Source organism: Asparagus officinalis, chromosome 7 (genome assembly GCF_001876935.1).
Source record: "Asparagus officinalis chromosome 7, Aspof.V1, whole genome shotgun sequence".
NCBI classification, from domain to species: domain Eukaryota; kingdom Viridiplantae; phylum Streptophyta; class Magnoliopsida; order Asparagales; family Asparagaceae; genus Asparagus; species Asparagus officinalis.
The window spans coordinates 21,870,470-21,891,224 of NC_033800.1; the positions used below are offsets into that span (position 1 = coordinate 21,870,470).

The 20,755-nt window shown below is 44.0% G+C and overlaps 1 protein-coding gene across 1 annotated transcript in view; it reads right to left on the reverse strand.

Annotated features, from left to right (window-relative positions):
- The window catches only part of LOC109848548 (CSC1-like protein At4g02900), a 53,872-nt gene that overhangs the window by 3,398 nt on the left and 29,719 nt on the right, over positions 1-20,755 (reverse strand).

Sequence of the window (20,755 nt, forward strand, 5' to 3'; positions counted from 1 at the left end):
GGGTCTGGGACGTAACAAATGGTATCAGAACAGTTGTCAGCCAGAAGTGTGGAGCTAACTGCTATGCGGTGTCAGCCACTTCTAGAGCACGAAAGATCCACCTCTAGAGTCCACATCGTCTGGTGATACTGCGATGTGCCAATTGTCATGTCGCGACAAGGACGTCGTCTTTGTAAGGTGAGGTGATTGTGATGCCCCGAGTGTGAATAGTCTCACGTCGAGAAATGAGTGAAAAATTTAGTGGCTTAAATAAGTAAACTTAAGATTCAAGCGTAACATCGGCTAGTTGATTTTGGCAGTGATTTGAGCCAAACAACGCCTTACACTCATTGGGTCCCACGGCTTGCACGCGCCAATGGGCCAGCGAAAAACAGATCTGATCCTTTAAAGAATAGCATATTATCTTCGATGTAGACAATAATGGAGAAAGAAACTGATTGTAAGCTCAAAATTAGGTATATGGCGCATGATAACGTCAGAAAATATCTGTTAATAAATAAGTGCGTATAAGGAGATACATGTAAAACCCCGTAAATTTGAAAATATTATGGAAAATAAAAATAAATGAGTTTTATTATGATTAATTTCATTCTAGGATGAATGGATCTGTTTAGAATCGATTTGAGATCGATTATATATATATATATAATATATATATTATTATATATATATAATATATATATATATATATATATATATATATATATATATATATATATATATATATATATATAAGAAATATGGGTATGCTTGGTACAAGCACAAATTTTATGCTTGGTAGTGATGTGTCACATGTTTTCGTCGAAAGTTGCCTTCCATCATTGATTTCATTAGAACTTTAATCGTTTACAAATGAATTCAAATAACAAAATAAAAATTACAACTTTCTTGAAAATAAGCAAGATCCGTTTATCGTCTCTTGCTTGCCGTGGGTCTTTGGCCTGTGACGGGGACGTCGATATCCGTGGACTACCTGGCACTCAGATCTGTTCCGAAAAATCGGACAGAGCTTCGTCGATCCGCAAGGAGATCTAGAAGCTTGAAGCGCCTATCTCGGCTAAAACGAGATATTTGCTCTTCTTAGGATTACCGCGAAGGGTAATACTAAGGAACGGACACGGGTGATGAGAATCTGATGAAGACTTCTTCCTCTGTTGAAGCGGCTCGACACTCTTCAACTGCAGCGAGGCTTTCGCCAACGTCTCCAAAAATCCAGATCCTCAAAATGAGGCCTAAGGTTGCTATTTATAGGCAATGGGGGCACCCTGGGGCGCCTAGACACCCTAGGGTGTCTCGGAATTTACGAGACACCCCTAGGGGTGTCTCGGAATTTCTGAGACACCCCTGGGGGTGTTTTGGAACTCCTGAGATGTCCGTTGAGGTGCATTCGATTGTTTTCGCCGTAAATTCTTCGTCTGAACTCGGATTTGAGTGATTCCAAGTGCGTTGGAAGTTTGACGAAGAGTTCGATCCGCTCCGGTGGTTGGATTATCTGTAGAGTGATTGAGACATGAAGGGCATTGTCCTTTTTGTGAACATCGCCGGGTTCCCGATTGGCCTGGGTCTTCGTTGTTCTGAAATCCTATCAGCTCACGTAGTTCGTCGATTCACTTCAATCGTTCATCGACGTCAATTGAACTCCTGTGGATCGGATAGTGACGTTCATCGTCGCTCTTTAACACTGAACCGTTCGTGGAGACCTATAGACAATTTTCGATGCCTACAGATACCCCCTCCAAAGCGTTCCGGACTCATTTTTTTTATAGAAGAGGCTGGAATACTTTGGATGTGATTGGTCTAGCTTTCAGTCGGCGTAAGGACCTGTAGTTAGCTTTAACTTTTGGCTCCTTCGATTTTCGGTCTATTCGATGCTTTGACGAATAGCCGAAGTTCTTTCGGCACTGCGTTTATCGCTTGGCCGTCGTCGGAGTCTCGAGTCTGCAGTTGATGAATTGAGTTTGGCTCGTGTCATTGAGTTAACTTTGAACTACCTCCGTCACATTGCGTTGACTTAGGGTTTCGGATCACCGTGTGTTGACTTTTTGTCGCAACGCGTTGACTGGCGTTGACCTAGGGTTACGCGTTGACCGGCGTTGACCTTAGGGTTTCGAATCGTCAAACGTTGACTTTGGTCGCAACGCGTTGACTGGCGTTGACCTAGGGTTACCCTTAGGGTTTTGAATCGTCATACGTTGACTTTTGTTGCAACGCGTTGACTGGCGTTGACCTAGGGTTACGCGTTGACCGGCGTTGACCCTAGGGTTTCGAATCGTCAAGCGTTGACTCTGTTCGCAACGCGTTGACTGCCATTGACCTAGGGTTACGCGTTGACCGGCGTTGACCCTAGGGTTTCGAATCGTCAAACGTTGACTCTGATCGCAACGCGTTGACTGGCGTTGACCTAGGGTTACGCGTTGATCGGCGTCGACCTTAGGGTTTCGAATCGTCAAACGTTGACTTTTGTTGTAACGCGTTGACTGGCGTTGACCTAGGGTTACGCGTTGATCGGCGTTGACCCTTAGGGTTTTGAATCGTCAAACGTTGACTTTGGTTGCAACGCGTTGACTGGCGTTGACCCTTAGGGTTTTGAATCGTCGAGCGTTGACTTGTGTTGCAACGCATTGACTGGCGTTGACCTAGGGTTACGCGTTGACCGGCGTTGGCCCTAGGGTTTCGAATCGTCGAACGTTGACTTTGGTCGCAACGCGTTGACTGTAATCGACGAAAACGGGCGAATTCGGGCCTAACAGGGCATATATATAGGCGTACTGGGACCAAACGGGACCCGAGACACCCGTGGGTGTCTCAACCCTGGCCGAGACACCCTTGGGTGTCTCGGCCAAGGCCTAGGGTGTCTCGGTTCTAGGGCCGAGACACACACCCCCCCCTTTTTCTTTTGTTTGTTTCCTTTTTTAGCTTTCTTTCTTGTTTTGGCTTTATTGCCTCTTTTGTTTTCCCCCTTCTTTTCAAATTTTCAAAAAAAAATCCCTCCAAAACTCCTTCTCCTTCCTTTCATCCATACTCCATTGTTTCTCTCTTTCAAGGACTCAAAACCCATTAAAAATTTTTGGATTTTTTTTGTTCCCCTCTTGGCCGAAATTGATCTCTCCTCCAAGCTAGGGTTTCATCATCTTCAACCTCAAGGAAAGCTTCTTGATTTGGTAATCTCAAAACTTTCTCCTCCTTTTTGAAAAGATTATAGCCTCATGCTTGTAATGGGGATACAACATGAACCTATATGCCAAGATCATAACTTTTCTTTCTAATGATGATGGGTTGTGAGTATGGACCAAAATTTGGGGGTTTTATGCAAACATGCAATATGGCCGAATTTCAGGGGGCTTTTATGTAAAAGTGGACGAAAATTTGCAATATGGCCGAATTTGAGGGGCTTTTGTGCAAAAGTGGACTGAAATTTGTAGGGGTCTTTATGTAAAATGGGACTGAAATTAGGTTTTGGATTGCATGTCCATTTGGTCGAAAATTTGAGGGGTGCTTTATGCAAGAAAACCAATGTTGTTTGAGGGGTTTATTTGCAAAAAACAACCCACGAAGTGTAGAGGGGTTTATTTGCAAAAGGGCTGAAATTTAGGGCTGAAATTCTAAAAGTTTAGATCACAACCCAATAACCAAAGTTTTGATAAGGGCATGTGGACGTTAAATTGAAATTTGTGAAGGGGTCTATATGCAAAATTGGCTAAATTCTACAAAAGGGCTTATTTGTAAAATTAACCAAAATTGTGGGGTATCGGGGGTGTTATATGATCAGATATGATGATCGGGGGGTGCTATATGATCAGATATGATGACCATGACCCAACCCGAGCGTGTCCTTGACCCGAATTTGGCCTTGAACACGAAGGGTATTTTGGGTATTTCACCAAAGTTCACCGCAGAAGAATGACAATCATTGTTTCGCATGCACGAAATTTGTAGGTTTAACTAGACTTCAATTATGAAATCCTATTTATACATAGGATTTTAATTAAAGTTCTTAATTTCCCTTTTAAATTTCGTGTATTCATATTTTAGATTGTGCCTGACTTGCTGCTTTTCGTTGCAGATTTTCAATGTCTACACGCCGACCTCGACCTCGTAGGAGTCGTTCTCATTCGCAGCACAGCGAGGAAGAGGTTCCCGCGATATCTTTTCCAGCGGCCTCTTTCTTTGGGGGTGAGAATTTACATTTTCCGTATCCCTGATTGACCTCTTCGCGGGTCATGAAGGAAGAACCGACACCCTCCTTCGCGGGGGTTAAGGTTTCAGACTTGTCTTGCTTGGCCAATTCAAGTCTTCTGTTATATTGGGGCGATTTTGTGTCGTCTTACACCTTATAGGTCGGTGTATGTTACTACGTTATTTACGTGATGATGCATACCGTTCTTCCAGTGTAGGACACTCAAAATCGTCTCTCCAATTATTCCGTGAATGAGCTTATCATTCTTCTTATGAGATGGATTTTCTGACTCCACCCTTGTGCTTTATTGCAGTAGAGTTTCCTGCGGGCAGCCTTCCTCCTCGTGCCAATACTGGTTGTAGCCGGGAGGTCTTCTCTTCAGCTTCCCTCACGCAGGCCATCGATCCACTTCCTCAGTTGAATTCCCGTAATAGGAGGATTGTGAATCCCGAAATTATTATAATATCCGACGATGAAGGGGAAGAGGATCCCACTGCTGCAATTATGTCTGACCAAGAATCTGCCCTCCCGGCCTCCGAATCCTTGCAGGACATCCTCCAAAAAGTAGAGAAGGTTATACAACAAACGGTCACCGTCATTAGTTCTGGACGGGGAAGAGATTATGATTTGCTCCCTTTTATAGCAGATAGTCTTAAATACATTCAGCGTGTAGGTGGCATCCGGCTAGCTGGACGATGTGAGATAAGGTTGACTTGCTTAGAAGAACTCATATATCGTTTTGAAGAGCTAGTAGACTTCGACCCGTATGATGAGGCCACACCGCTTATGATCGATGCTCAGACTCAGAGGGTGCGAGAGCGTGAGGCCCGAGCGAGACGCATATCGGAGCAAGAAGTCATCGTTGCGAACTTGTACGAACGGCAACGTCGTCTGCAGAGTAAGATGGATGCATATAACGACATTGCTGATAGGACGGGGATCATGACCATTCAAGGGAAGAGGACTCTAAAAGATTTCGAGCTCGAGAGTGCCAGGGTTCAAAATGTTTATAGAGGAGAGCTGGAGGTTCTTCACGCGTTGCGCCGAGAAGACGTAACCGCCGACGCTGCCGCCGTTCTTGCTTATGGCTGTGAAGACTTTAGCCGCGACTGAAGAGTCCATCAGAGCCGAGTTGCAGGATGAGCTTAGGCAAGCTTATGATGAGAAGCTGTCTAAGTTTAGTCAGCAGATTTTTAGCCATGGGCTTGATGTATGATTTCATTTGCTGAATGCTTTGACTTTTGATCTTTTTAGTGGAACTGGTTTTTATCTTTATCTTTATTATGATTCCTCATTCTGTTTGAAATGATTGACCATAATACTTTTAGGATTTTTGGCAAACCCTCAGCCATCAACGGGTTTGATAAGCCTTTACCGATTACCGTTTGAATCGGGCTAGCATGTGAATTATTAAACCCGTCTCACATGTAACGTTGTGCTAAGAAAATCGCTTTTTTTAGACTTGATGCTATGATTTCGAATACATAGACTTAACCATTTCTTATAGGGAAAAGGCATCCTGCACCGCGTATTAGGCGATGACTTATCCCTTCTTAGGCTTCGGGATAAAATTCCCTAAGTTTAGACCTTGGTGTCTTTTTTAATCGGTGAAAGACTAAACCGGCCATGTGTGTTAGACATAGACTGCTGACTCATCCCTTCTTAGGCTTCGGGATGAAATTCCCCAGACTGGAATTCTGGTGTCTTCTTCAATCGGTAAAAGACTAAACCGGCAACGCGTGTTAGGCGCTGACTCATCCCTTCTTAGGCTTCGGGATGAAATTCCCCAGACTGGAATTCTGGTGTCTTCTTCAATCGGTAAAAGACTAAACCGGCAACGCGTGTTAGGCGCTGACTCATCCCTTCTTAGGCTTCGGGATGAAATTCCCCAGACTGGAATTCTGGTGTCTTCTTCAATCGGTAAAAGACTAAACCGGCAACGCGTGTTAGGCGCTGACTCATCCCTTCTTAGGCTTCGGGATGAAATTCCCCAGACTGGAATTCTGGTGTCTTCTTCAATCGGTAAAAGACTAAACCGGCAACGCGTGTTAGGCGCTGACTCATCCCTTCTTAGGCTTCGGGATGAAATTCCCCAGACTGGAATTCTGGTGTCTTCTTCAATCGGTAAAAGACTAAACCGGCAACGCGTGTTAGGCGTTGACTCATCCCTTCTTAGGCTTCGGGATGAAATTCCCCAGACTGGAATTCTGGTGTCTTCTTCAATCGGTAAAAGACTAAACCGGCAACGCGTGTTAGGCGCTGACTCATCCCTTCTTAGGCTTCGGGATGAAATTCCCCGTGCACCAAGTGCCCGGATTGGAAGTTGAGAATTGTGTCTTTTCTAAGAGCAAAGACAGACTGGGAAATGGGAGAGGAAGAATTTTATATTCTATCTCCCAGTGCTGAAGATGAAGAATTTTATATTCTATCTGCAGCTGGAAAGAAAACTCGAGGTGGGATCTCCACCCCCAGAATCCGGCAGGATGAAACTAAGAGTGAGATCTCCACTCTGAGAATCGGAAAGGTTCGAACGACCCTAACTTTTATAGGATTGATCATTTGAACCCAAAGAATCCATCATTCATTGAGGAGAAAACTCAATTTCAACCCTAACTTTTATAGGTTTGGTGGAAAAGGGAACAAAGGTGGATTTTCGTTTATCGAAAAGGAATGACTCGGTCTTAGTCTTAACTATTTGTAGGCTTGACTAAGCGAGATCGGGAACAATCCTAACTTTTATAGGTTTGACTGTTCGAATTGAAAGTGGACCTCTCGTTCATGGAAGGAATCGAGAGAGGAATTTGGCTTTGGTCCTAACTTTTATAGGTTTGACTTGAAAGCAAAGAAAGTGGAATACAGGTAGCAAAGAAAGTGCCAACTCATATTATCACTCAAAGGAAGACTTTAATGCTAGGTGATTAGGACCTAACATGTTGAGTCTGAGAAATGCCAACGACGGGAAGATGGAAATGTTGGTGGATCCACCGTCGTTTAATTTGATCAGCGGATGGTTTGGTGAGGAAAGATTAACCTATCAGAGGATTGGATCTCATCTCACAAAAATAACTCATAAGAGTTAGAGAATTTTGATAAAAATAAGAAGAAACATTCTGACATTCAGAGTTCGAACATAGATTTCTTATTCATCAATTCTACAATGACTGGGTTATCCCTAAGAATACCCATGTGGTATTCTTCTGGGAACTTCCCGATACATTGGTTATCCTGAAGATACTAAGGATAGTATTTTTTCAGGAACTTGCCGTTTATCGGCATCATAAGCCGGTCACCGTCCTTGGTGACAAGGCGATATGCGCCACTCGAGTAGACTGTCTCCACTACGAATGGTCCCTCCCATTTGGGTTCAAATTTACCCTTCTTCTTGGAGTTAAGGATCATAGGCCGCCTTTCAGCTAGAACCAAATCCCCTTCTTTGAAACTCCTTTGTCGAACCTTTTTGTCGAAGGCTCGAGAAATTCTAGCTTGGTAAAACTCAATATGCTGTTGAGCTTCCAGGCACTTTTCATCGAGCCTCTCGAGTTCTTCGAGGCGTTTCTGATGTTGTTCTTCGGTCGTCATCTGGGTTGCAAGAGCGATCCGAAGAGACGGAATTTGAATCTCTAGTGGAAGAACAGCTTCACATCCGTATACCAGCGAATACGGGGTTGCTCCCGTTGGTGTGCGCACCGTGGTCCGATAGGCCCATAGAGCCGCGCCAAGCTTGTCATCCCAGTCTATTTTATTAGTTTTCACGATTTTTGACAAGAGTTTGATGATAGTCTTGTTGAAGGCTTCAGCTAATCCATTCGCTGCAGGATTATAAGCCGTCGACGAGATATCCTGAATTTTAAACTTTTCGCAGAACCTTATGAAGGCGTTGCTGACAAACTGAGGACCGTTGTCATGTATGATTCGTCTTGGAACACCATACCTATAGATGATATGGTGCTTGATGAATGCAATGACATTACTCGTTTTAACTTCTCTGAGTGGAACTGCTTCGGCCCATTTGGAGAAGTAATCGGTAATTGCCAGGATGAACCGGTCGCCTTTGACTGATGGGGGATTTATCGGGCCAACAATGTCCATTCCCCAAGTCTCGAACGGCCATGACGTAACCGAAGGATGCAGATGCTCCGGAGGTTGATGCATATAATTCCCGTGTATTTGACATGCATTACACTTTCGGGCATACGTGATTGCATCACTCATCATGGAAGGCCAAAAATACCCCATTCTTCTGATGCGATCATAAAGCTTAGGACCAGGTTGGTGTGCGCCACACTCTCCTTCATGCGCCTCCCTAAGGACCTCTTCAGCTTCTTTGGTTGATAGGCAGCGCAATAGCAGCCCATCATACCCCCTGCGGTATAGCGTTCGATTCTCTGTATTGTAGTAGAATCTGGGTGCTCTTCGCCGGATTGACTCTCTTTCCTTCACATCTTCTGGCAAGATTCCATGCAAGACGTAGTCGATGATGGGGAAACGCCAATCTCGTGGTTCGAACTCGATTTGAGTAGCGTGTACCTCTTGAACTTCTTCTTCCTCGGCATCTTCACTGTAAAGCGGCACTAGGAGTTGGTGAGTTCTTACCGTAACAAACTGCTCTGCTTCGGGAGGTTGTGCCAGAGATACGGCCAATGCTGCTAACGCATCTGCATAGGTATTCTGTAGTCGTGGAATATGTTCGATAAAGAATCCTTCGAATGATTCCGCCATCTCCACTGCCATCTTATGGTATGGTATCAAATCTTGACTTCGGACTTCATATTCTCCTTGAACTTGCTTGACTATCAGCTGAGAATCGCCGAAGGCTAGGTCGTCATATATCTCAGCGGTGTCCGTAGTTGGATTAGCTGCCAGGAGATCACAGATGGCCTGCCCTTTTACTGACTTCTGTTGTTTAAAATGTAAGTCGTATTGGGACAAGAGTAAGGCCCATTTTGCTAATCGCCAGCTCATGGAAGCTGGTTGAGTCATGAATACTCGGACCGGATTAACTTTAGAGATGACATAAATGGTCTGCCCGACCAGATAATGCCGCATCTTCTGAATAGCGAACACCAAGGCGAGGCATTCTCTCTCAATCATAGGATATCGAGATTCGGCGCCTACCATGGTTCGGCTCAAGTAATATATTGCCTGTTCGTGACCGTTATCGTCATCTTGTGCAAGTAATGCACTTAATGAGTGGCTCGTCGCCTTGACATAAATCAAGAACGGTTTGCCCGATTTCGGTGCAACGAGTACAGGAGGTTTCGAGAGATATTCTTTAATACTCTCGAATGCCTTTTGACAAGCGTCATCCCATACAAAAGATACGCCCTTCTTTGCGAGCTTGGAGAATGGTTGGCATTTTCCTGAGAGGTTCGAGATGAATCGGCGAATATAAGCTAATCGTCCTTGCAATCCTCTGAGCTCCCTGAGGTTCCTCGGAGGCTGCAATTCATTAATCGCCTTTACCTTATCAGGATCGATGTGAATACCTTTGGTGGTGACGACGAATCCCAGGAATTTACCACTAGACATTCCGAGGAAAGACTTGGTAGGATTCATCTTCAATTGATGGGCTCCTTTGCGAGCTTGGAGAATGGTTGGCATTTTCCTGAGAGGTTCGAGATGAACCGACGAATATAAGCTAATCGCCCTTGCAATCCTCTGAGCTCCTTGAGGTTTCTCGGAGGCTGCAATTCATTAATCGCCTTTACCTTATCAGGATCGATGTGAATACCTTTGGTGGTGACGACGAATCCTAGGAATTTACCACTAGACATTCCGAGGAAAGACTTGGTAGGATTCATCTTCAATTGATGGGCTCGCATCAAATCGAACATGGTCTTCAAGTCCTTAACGTGATCTTTTTTATCACGACTCTTCACGACCAAATCATCTACGTAGCATTCGACAGTCTTTCGGAGATGCTCTTGAAAGATCTTTGACATGGCTCGCTGATATGTAGCACCTGCATTCTTTAAGCCGAATGGCATAACTGTGTAGCAGAAGACGCCGAGAGGCGTTCTAAATGCAGTATGCTTTTCATCATCTGGATGCATCTTTATTTGGTTATAACCAGAGAAACCATCCATGAAAGACATTCTCTCGAATCCGCACGTATTGTCAATGATAACATCCGTGATAGGAAGGGGAAAATCATCTTTTGGGCAAGCAGCGTTGAGGTCTCTAAAGTCAATACAGACCCTGATCTTCCCGTTTTTCTTAAGGACCGGGACAATATTGGCAAGCCACTCTGGATGTTGCTCTTCCCTAATGAAGCCAGAGTCGACAAGCTTTTTAACCTCAGCTTCGATCGCCTCCATCATTTGCGGACGAAACCGTCTGTGTTGTTGTTTGACAGGTTTGACATCCGACTTAATATTGAGGCGATGCACTGCTACGTTTGGATCGAGCCCCGGCATGTCTTCATAATTCCAGGCGAACACATCGATGTACTCTCTGATAAGAGAGATCAACTCTTCTTTCTCTTCGGGTAGGAGACTGACGCTAATAAATATCGGCTTCGGATTTTCCTCACTTCCCATATTCACTTGGACTACTTGATCTTCGGTAGGAGGTTCTCTTTGTTCGAACCTATCACCATACTACATGTTTAGGTGATGACCCCACAGATCTTCCCATGTCGGCATCTGATCGTCTTCCTCTATTGTGGTAGGATCGACCGTAACCATGTTCGACATTAACTTTTTGAACATTTCATCAAGGCTAGCGTCGGAACCCCAAGCCGAAGAGTCAGAAGAGTATCCTTTTCTAGCCTTGTTAGCAATCTGATCGATGATTTGCCAGCAACATTCGTCGTCGGATGAGCTCCGTATGGATCTTGTACCTGTTTTTTCGTCATGCAAAATGATTGAAGTGGCATATACAATTCAGGGTTATCATACAATTCTTTAGTGACATTATCAAGACACATCGAGTACTCTAAATCATCATTTATTGATAGTTCTTCGGCAAGTTGCCAATTACAACTACTTTCCGATGATTCATCATCGTCAAGATTGATTACAATGGGTACAATGTCATTAAGTACAAAACCACCATCATAATCAAACCCAGCTTCGGTGTCAGCTTCATCCCCGCTGTCCGTTCCTTGGGCCGATGGTTCAGTATCGGATTCGGCGCCGTATAGAAGGGAATCAGTGAAATAGTTCTCTAATCCCTTAAACGGTTGCTTATCCGCGACCACCGTCTTGACTTCATTATTTGAGTCCACGTACTTGAGGCATTGATGCAGAGTTGACGGGACTATAAGGTTATCGTGGATCCAAGGTCGACCCAACAGTAAGTTATAGGACGTTTCTGCGTCAATCACATAGCAGGTAACTTCTGATTTTAAATCCCCGATCTGACATTTGATTCGAATCTTCCCCAATGATCTAGACCCGCTGGTGTTGAATCCGTAAATCGTAGTGCCGGTGGAGGCTAGTTTGCTAGTCGGGATTCCGAGATGATGCATCAGTCGGAATGGCATGATGCTAACAGAAGAACCCGGATCAACTTGGATCCGGTTGACCGTGCTGGAGCCAATGTGCCCGGTAAAATACAAAGGCCGATCATGCTTTGAGTTCTTCGTCTGCATGTCTTCGCCATCGAAGTACAAACGCCATACTTGTTGGTGCGAAGTTGCGTTGACTTCGTGGGTTTCATCGGGTAGTTCATCGTATATCTCGGCGGTGTCCGTAGTTGGATTAGCTGCCAGGAGATCACAGATGGCCTGCCCTTTTACCCTGCATGTCTTCTTTGGTAAAAGAGATGCATGGAAAATGATGCGCCGCGAGATTGCAATGCTGAGCTGACAGCTCTGATCCTTCAGGAGACGGCTTGATTCGAGTTAAAAAAGCTTCAGAGTCACTCAAGGCCTCTTGTAATGCTTTCCTTGTATCCTTGGGGACAAGAGTAAGGCCCATTTTGCTAATCGCCAGCTCATGGAAGCTGGTTGAGTCATGAACACTCGGACCGGATTAACTTTAGAGATGACATAAATGGTCTGCCCGACCAGATAATGCCTCATCTTCTGAATAGCGAACACCAAGGCGAGGCATTCTCTCTCAATCATAGGATATCGAGATTTGGCGCCTAAGACGCAACAGCTCGTATAGGGTTATCCTAGCCGGGATGTTGGCCAACTGCGCCATGATGTCAAAATGAGGTGGAGAGCTCGCACTTCCCGGTTTGTCTCTTCCAATCGGGTGATTGAATCGAGACTGCCTCGGGTTTTGGGCTTCCTGACGTAAAGGCTCTTTCCCCTTCTCCTTCTGCTGGACTTTCTCCGTAGCTATAGGCGTTGGGGGAATTGCTGCAATTCCCAGTTCTGCCAATGTCTTGGAAGGAGCGGTTTTGAACCTAATTGTTCGGAAGCATCCAGGTACTTATAGTGATACTCATTCCCACTTCGGGTTGCAAAGGCCTCCTGTTCATCTTCAGAAAGCGGGAATACAGGAGGTTTCGAGAGATATTCTTTAATACTCTCGAATGCCTTTTGACAAGCGTCATCCCATACAAAAAACACGCCCTTCTTTGCGAGCTTGGATAATGGTTGGCATTTTCCTGAGAGGTTCGAGATGAACCGACGAATATAAGCTAATCGCCCTTGCAATCCTCTGAGCTCCTTGAGGTTTCTCGGAGGCTGCAATTCATTTATCGCCTTTACCTTATCAGGATCGATGTGAATACCTTTGGTGGTGACGACGAATCCCAGGAATTTACCACTAGACATTCCGAGGAAAGACTTGGTAGGATTCATCTTCAATTGATGGGCTCGCATCAAGTCGAACATGGTCTTCAAGTCCTTAATGTGATCTTTTTTATCACGACTTTTCACGACCAAATCATCTACGTAGCATTCAACAGTCTTTCGGAGATGCTCCTGAAAGATCTTTGACATGGCTCGCTGATGTCTTGGTAGGATGGTGCACCGCTCTATGAAATGCGCAGTATTTTGGATCATTGATTCTCTTAGCATCTTCCTGATCCTGAACGGGAGGCAATTTGATCTTGTTATTTTCAATGAGGTACTTGAAGATACCGGGAACTTCATCCTCTTTGAACGAATAAACTTTCGGGAACTTCGGCTCCGAGGCTTTCGGCTTCTGGGTCTGTTGTTGCCACCTTGATTGTTGAGGCGCCTTTTGCGGCTGCGCTTGCACCTCGAACGTTTGATTCGCGTTCACGGCATTTGCATGTGCTTTTCCTTTTCCCTTAGGGACAAAATTTGGTTGCGGAGCACTATTTGCTATTTGACCCCTTTCTGCCTTCTTCCTTTTAAGGAATCGTTCGGCTCGTTCTCCTCGCACCTTCAGCTCCCCGACTTGAGGCGACGATACCAATCGAAGGCCGCTCCGCGAAGAGTGCCAACGAATGACCGCACCATAAGAGGTTCATTCCCAGAAATGATTCCTAAATGAGACTTAAAATATATTAAATGTTGGGTAGGGGAACCCTTTCCATCAAACGGCGTAAAGTTGATTAAATTGAACTTTGCCGGATATGGAATTGATTCCCACTCCCTTGGGTATGGACATGGTATGCCAGACCTTTTCACTTCTTGAGCATTCATCAACGCGTTGATTTTGCTCTCCAAGTCCTTCATCTTCTTGTCTTCACTCGTACCTGTCTTCGAGTGGCTTTAGGGAGAGGTAACGTGGTCCTCTTTTGCATTATCATCCGAAGGACCGTCTCCATTATTGTTGTTGACAGGAGGGATAGTTATGTTGACATTATCCTCTCCCCGTTCATTCTCCTCTTGGTTCGTATTATTGCGACGACTAGGTTCTCCTTGGTGAGTTGTCAGAGCCGCGATTTGCTGGTCATGCATCTCTCTCATTTGCTGCATGGCCATCTCCATCTCGAACTTGAAACTTTCCTTCTGCCTAGCCAGGGCATCTTCAAGCATCTTGGTTACTTGTTCGGCGCTGATCATGAGTGATTCGTAAGGTTGCCCCGCACTAGATGTCGTGTCATCGGATGCTACAGCCGAGTAGGGGTCTGAATCAGGATCTGACGCCTTTTCTTCCGAAGGAAGTCCTTTCTGCATTCTTTGGTAATTCTTTCGCCTATTGACCCCTGACCGTAACCAAGTCATGCGCTGGGATGCTTCGGTAAGTTGGTCTGAGCTAGAGGGTCGTGTCGATCTGCCTCTGTCGGTCATATTAACGGATACTTCTAGGTGTTCGTCCTCCTGGCGAACGAACTTCTTCCCACGAAAATGTCTTGGCTTGGAAATCCTCTCGAATACCGAAACTCTCTTTGGGGTCTTAGAACAGCAGCATTCTGATAACACCGTCCTGATGATGTTGGCACACGGGCAGTGGGGTTCCGTGTCTCGAGCATCTCTCTTCCGAGACTTATTCATACCCCCAGCTCTATAGTACAACTCATCAGTTTGATAACTGGAGCAACCCATAGAGTGTTGGCATGACTTCCCAGGTATAACACAATCATCTTCAGACGAATGTGTTTCCCTCTGGGGATATGACGCTTTATTAGCGTTTTCAAGAGTCGCTCGTTCAAGTCTACGCTTTTGCGAGCGTAAAAACTTAACGGGCTCTTGAACTTCGACACGCAACCCAATGCGGTTGGCAATAGAGATTTTCCCTTTGTTATCTTCCTTGGGGGGATTAGCACGACCCCCAGTCGGGTTCATTATTTAGGGACCTTTCAACGGACTCAATCGCTCCTTGACAGGTGCTTTACCTCGGTTCCCGGGTAAAGGACCGAGGCGACCTTTCAAAGGAACCCTGGATCTTGAAGGATCCGTGTTCTTACCTGACTCCGCCGGAGGTGCGGGGGCAAGGGGAACGGGATCTGGATTTGATGAAGGTTGGACAGCAACATCGTCCGCTCTTGTCTTAGGCGCTGGCTTTGCCTTTAGCACCCACACCTGCTTGAGTTTTGACGGATTCTTGACCGTCTCTTCTTTCTGCATCTCCTCTGCTTTCTGCAGAAGGGCTCGGGCATGCGCAAGCAGTGCGCGGCGCTTCTTGATTCGCTCTTCGAGGGTTGAGCGAGTCCTCGTGACACGAACCCAATCGTTCGTTTCTGCCTTGGAGGAGGAGTTTGTTATGCGCCGTTGTTGCTCTTGGCGCTGTCTGGACTTTAGATCTTCATTGTAGCGGATCCCGTCCATCGATTCTGCGGCTTTGGCCAGTTGTCGCGCAAGGCGTTGGCGCCGTCTTTGGCGCGCCCTCTTCGACGGAGCTGGAGCAACTTCAGCGGTCGCCTTTGTGGCGGGAGGGAGATCTGGATCTGCAGCCTCGACCTCCTTGGATGCCGCCGGGATGTCACGGGGCACGGGCGCAGCAATGACGACGGGATCTTGGATCTTAGAACCGGAGGTCCCGCGAACATTTCTGGAAGAGGATGCCTTCCTGCGCCTGTTCGAAGAGGCGGATCTGGAGGAGGAGGAAGAGAGATACTCTTCAAACTTTTGCTGATCGAACTCGTATTCAATCTCTTCATTCACCCGGATCTTGAATGTCGGTTGCGTCACGACGGCCTCGGCAGCGAGGCTGTTGGCTCCCACTGTGGTCGCCAGTTTGTTTTCGTCGAAAGTTGCCTTCATCATTGATTTCATTAGAACTTTAATCGTTTACAAATGAATTCAAATAAAAAAAATAAAAATTATAACTTTCTTGAAAATAAACGCAAGATCCGTTTATCGTCTCTTGCTTGCGTGGGTCTTTGGCCTGTGACGGGGACGTCGATATCCGTGGACTACCTGACACTCAGATCTGTTCCGGAAAAATCGGACAGAGCTTCGTCGATCCGCGAGGAGATCTAGAAACTTGAAGCGCCTATCTCGGCTAAAACGAGATATTTGCTCTTCTTAGGATTACCGGCGAAGGGTAATACTAAGGAACGGACACGGGTGATGAAGAATCTGATGAAGACCTCTCCTCTGTTGAAGCGCTCGACCACTCTTCACTGCAGCAGGGCTTCGCCAACTCTCCAAAAATCCAGATCCTCAAAAATGAGGCCTAAGGTTGCTATTTATAGGCAATGGGGGCACCTGGGGCGCCTAGACACCCCTGGGGTGTCTAGGAAAAGCCTAGACACCCCTGGGGGTGTTTTGGAATTCCTGAGACATTCCGTTGAGGTGCATTCGTCCGCTTCCGCTGTAAATTCTTCGTCCGAACTCGGATTTGAGTGATTCCAAGTGCGTTGGAAGCTTGACGAAGACTTCTACCTGCTCCAATGGTTGGATTATCTGTAGAATGAACGATTGGCCCGGGTCTTCGTTGTTCCGAAATCCTATCAGCTCACGTAGCTCGTCGATTCTCTTCAGTCGTTCGTCGACTTAAATTAGACTCTTGTTGATCGGATAGTGACGTTCATCGTCGCTCTTTAACACTGAACCGTTCGTGGAGACCTATAGGTAATTTTCGATGCCTACATCACATCCCCATCCACTCATTACCTATGTGAATGTGATCCCACATTTGAATGAGTGGAGGGAGATGTAACACCTCACTACCAAGCATAACTTTCTGTGCTTGGTACCAAGCATACCCATATTTCTCTCTCTCTTCTTTTATATATATATATATATATATATTATATATATATATATTATATATATACGATATATATGAGATTAATGGGTATCCTTGTCATAGGAGGGGATTTTCCTCCTTGCACGCCTCTAAAATCACATGATGAGCCGACATATGGATAATCGCCCTCCGTTGAAACTTGATCATACATATCTCTAAAACTCCGAACACACCAAATTTGAGGTGAAATCCGTCTCGCTTTACCCTCCGATCGAGCCATGGAAAATTTCTATTCATTCAAAACCGCCTTACAAATTGCCATACGAGTGATGATGGGTCAAACGACGACGGGTTCAACCCCTAAACTTTGTGTGTGGTAAATATGTAGATCAAAGTTCAACGGAGGCGCATCATCCATAATGTCGCTCAAATCATGTGATTTTAGAGGCTCATAGGAGGAAATCCTTCCTTATGACATAGGATACCCATTAATCTCTCTCTCTCTCTCTCCTCTTCTCTCTCTCTCTCTCTCTCTCTCTCTATATATATATATATATATATATATATATATATATATATTATATATATATATATATAATATATATATATATATATATATAAGTAGTTGTCGAGTTTTGCTTCAGTGTGAGGGTCCGGTCGACTGGACCCCATTGATCAGTCGACCATATATATATATATATAATACTATATATATGTATATATATATATATATATATATATATATATATATATATATATATAAGTAGCTGTCGAGTTTGCTCAGTGTTGAGGGTCGGTCTCGACTGACCCCATTGATCAGTCGAGCGGTCGGCAGCTGGAGATTTTGTTTGGGTTCGGGTCGGGTCTGCTTATATGTGTATATATACATATAAAACCCGAACTCTCTCCCTCCTTAACCCTTCTCTCACGTTGAACAGTCATCTCTTTCCTCCAGAAACCCTAGAGAATTCTCCTTTCGAATTTGGAGAAGTTTTGAGAAGCAAAGTACAAGAGGAGGGCGAGATCTACAGTTTTTGTAAAGGAAAATCAAGTCTTCTTCCACGTTTGAGAGATCCAAACGAAATTCTAAGGCAAGTTCATCTCTTCTCAAACCCTTTCCCCTTATAGTTTTGTTTTAGGATGAACTAAACCCTAATTTGATGAATAGATCTGTAGATCCTAACACTAAATAAATAAAAGATATAATTTTGATGATTAGAACTATAAGTAATTTGCTAATTGATGAAGTGATTAGGTTTAGAACCCTAATTAAACAACTAAAATCTGTTTAGTGATGTTTAGGGAGATTAAATCCCAAAAATCAATGTTTTGTTGACGTATAATTGTTTGGCTAAGCCCCCACTATGTTAAATACGAGATTTAAACATGTTTTCACACCCAATGATGATGATGTTTTCCGAGTTCTTTTTGAGAAAATCGATTAACTTCTAAAAACCAAGTTCTTGTTCCTATACTCTGGTCGGTCGACTGACCCCATGTATCAGTCGACCGATTTGACCCTTGAGAATTATATGTTTTTCCTCGGGACGATCGACCGATAAGATATCAGTCGACCGACCAAAGCTTGTTACTTGTGCACGTTGTGCGCGTTCGCCGATCGATCGACTGATGAGATATCAATCGACTGATCCACTGTCAAGTCGACTGGTTTCAAAGGTCACTCGATTGATCTAGAGCTGTTTGCCAGTAATGATCTTCCGCGCACATTTGGTTGTGAACACGAAGGACGGGACCACACGTCGATATACGTGCGTGGCCATGGTAGTGTATGTATTGGGTTTAGGTACACACGGATCCTTGGGAGTGCGTGGCCATGTGTCGAACTGTCACGATGTAGAAGCGACAACTATCAAGTTGCATAAGTCAACGCCAAATGTCTGCATAGATGGCCTAGATAGGTTGTGAGCCGCACGAGCTTACGATGAACCGCGGGATACTGCGAGTACCTATGCTCCGCATCATACTTCTACATAGATGTTCGAATTCGATTGTGAGCCGCATGGTACTGCGATGAGCCACAAGATACTATGAGCATTGAGACTCTACATCTCTTTTGTTTGCATTATGTTTTGGATTAGACTGATATGCCTATACTCCGCTTGGTGTCCGAGTTAGGTAGTGAGCCGCATGGTATTACGATGAGTCACAGGATATTGTATTGTGAGCACCTAAACTCCACACTATTTTCGATGAAGAGGATTACACAGGATTGTGTATTTGCTCCCGTGACACCTACCCCTAGGTAGTGTATTATACTATGATTGACATTCATATTATGTTCTAGATGAGATATTTTTTTGGCGACGTTTTGTTTTATTATCTATTTATAGTATATTGGGAGTTAGTGTTTAGCGATTCACAATTTAAAACATATGATATATATATATATAGAAATATGGGTATGCTTGATACTAAGCACAAATTTTGTGCTTGGTAGTGATGTGTCACATCCCCATCCACTCATTACTCATGTGAATGTGATCCCACATTTGAATGAGTAGAGGGAGATGTGACACCTCACTACCAAGCACAACTTTTTGTGCTTGGTACCAAACATACTCATATTTCTCATATATATATATATATATATGAGAAATATGAATATGCTTGGTACCAAGTACAAGTTTTTATGTTTGGTAGTGATGTGATATATTCCCCTCCACTCATTAAAATCGGGGCTTACATTCACATGGGTTAGGGAGTGGTTGGGAATTGGAATGAATGGATGAGAATATGACACTTCACTACCAAGCATACTCATTTCTCTCTCTCTCTATGTGTGTGTGTGTGTGTGTGTGTATATATATATATATATATATATATATATATATATATATATATAGAAAGAGAGCAGGCGGAGATGTTCTTGCTAGCGTTCTGATGCTGTTGTATTCACCTCTTTTCAGGTAACGGATCAGAGTTTCGAAGAGCCGTAGGCTGACGGGAATTCAGCACAGTCACTATCATTCATAGGTAGCTAGTTAGTGCTCCACAATGAACTATTTATGATTTTAGTTTTTTTTAGATATGTATTTTATTTTAGAGGCGGAGTGCCTTTATACTTTTCAGTTGACTATTATGTATTAGAGATTCGATGTTCTTATTCCAGTTTATCAGATGTATTTTCTTTTCTTCTGTTGGAACATAATTATAGTTATTATTGGATATCTCTTCTCTATAATATATTCATTGTATTGTCACATTTGATATATCTGCTAGTACCCTCACTTCTTATTTTTGACATCTGCTAGAGTTTTATATTAATATGATGGTGAAACACACTGTTTTAAAAAACTTCGCCTAGTTCGCTTAGACGTACGCCTAGGCCTAGGCGGTACCTAGGCCGCCTAACTAGCGCCTAGCGTCTAGACGATGTTTAGGCTACCCATCTAGATTTTACGAGCATTTAGGGGAGCATTGTCTGCTTACGTGGATTGCACCCTATAGGCATTGGTTGTGATTTTATATGTTGTAGCTTACACATCTTCCAAACTCCATTAACCTTCAAATATGAACACCTCCACTACCTCCTCCGACCTTCAGCAAAACCTCATCGACCACCACTTAAATGAAGAAAAAAATCCATCTAGACACCAGTCCGACATCTAAGCTTTCTATAACATTGACATTCACTATTAATTATTATAATTAAAAATAAAAAAAGAAAACATCTTAGGCTCTAGCATTGTTAATTATTATTTTGACTATTTAGTATCTAAGTATGCATGATTTATTGTGGAACTAAGATTGCTATCTTTTTTAAAAAAATTATATGAATTTAATACATATTTTTATTAATTATTATAAGTAAATAATTTAAAAATAGTCAAACGCCTGGGCGTACGCCCAGGGGTCTAGGCACTAGGCGCTCACTCAAACATCTATTTTGCCTAGCACCTTCTGTAACATTGTCGAGCTCCCCCGATCTCTGTAACTACTAACAAGGTAAAGAGTACTTTTTAAATATCTATTTAAGTTAGTTAATAACAATAACTTAAACTTAAGAAGTGTAAGTTTACAGTAAACTTAAGTTTAAGCTAACAGTAAACTT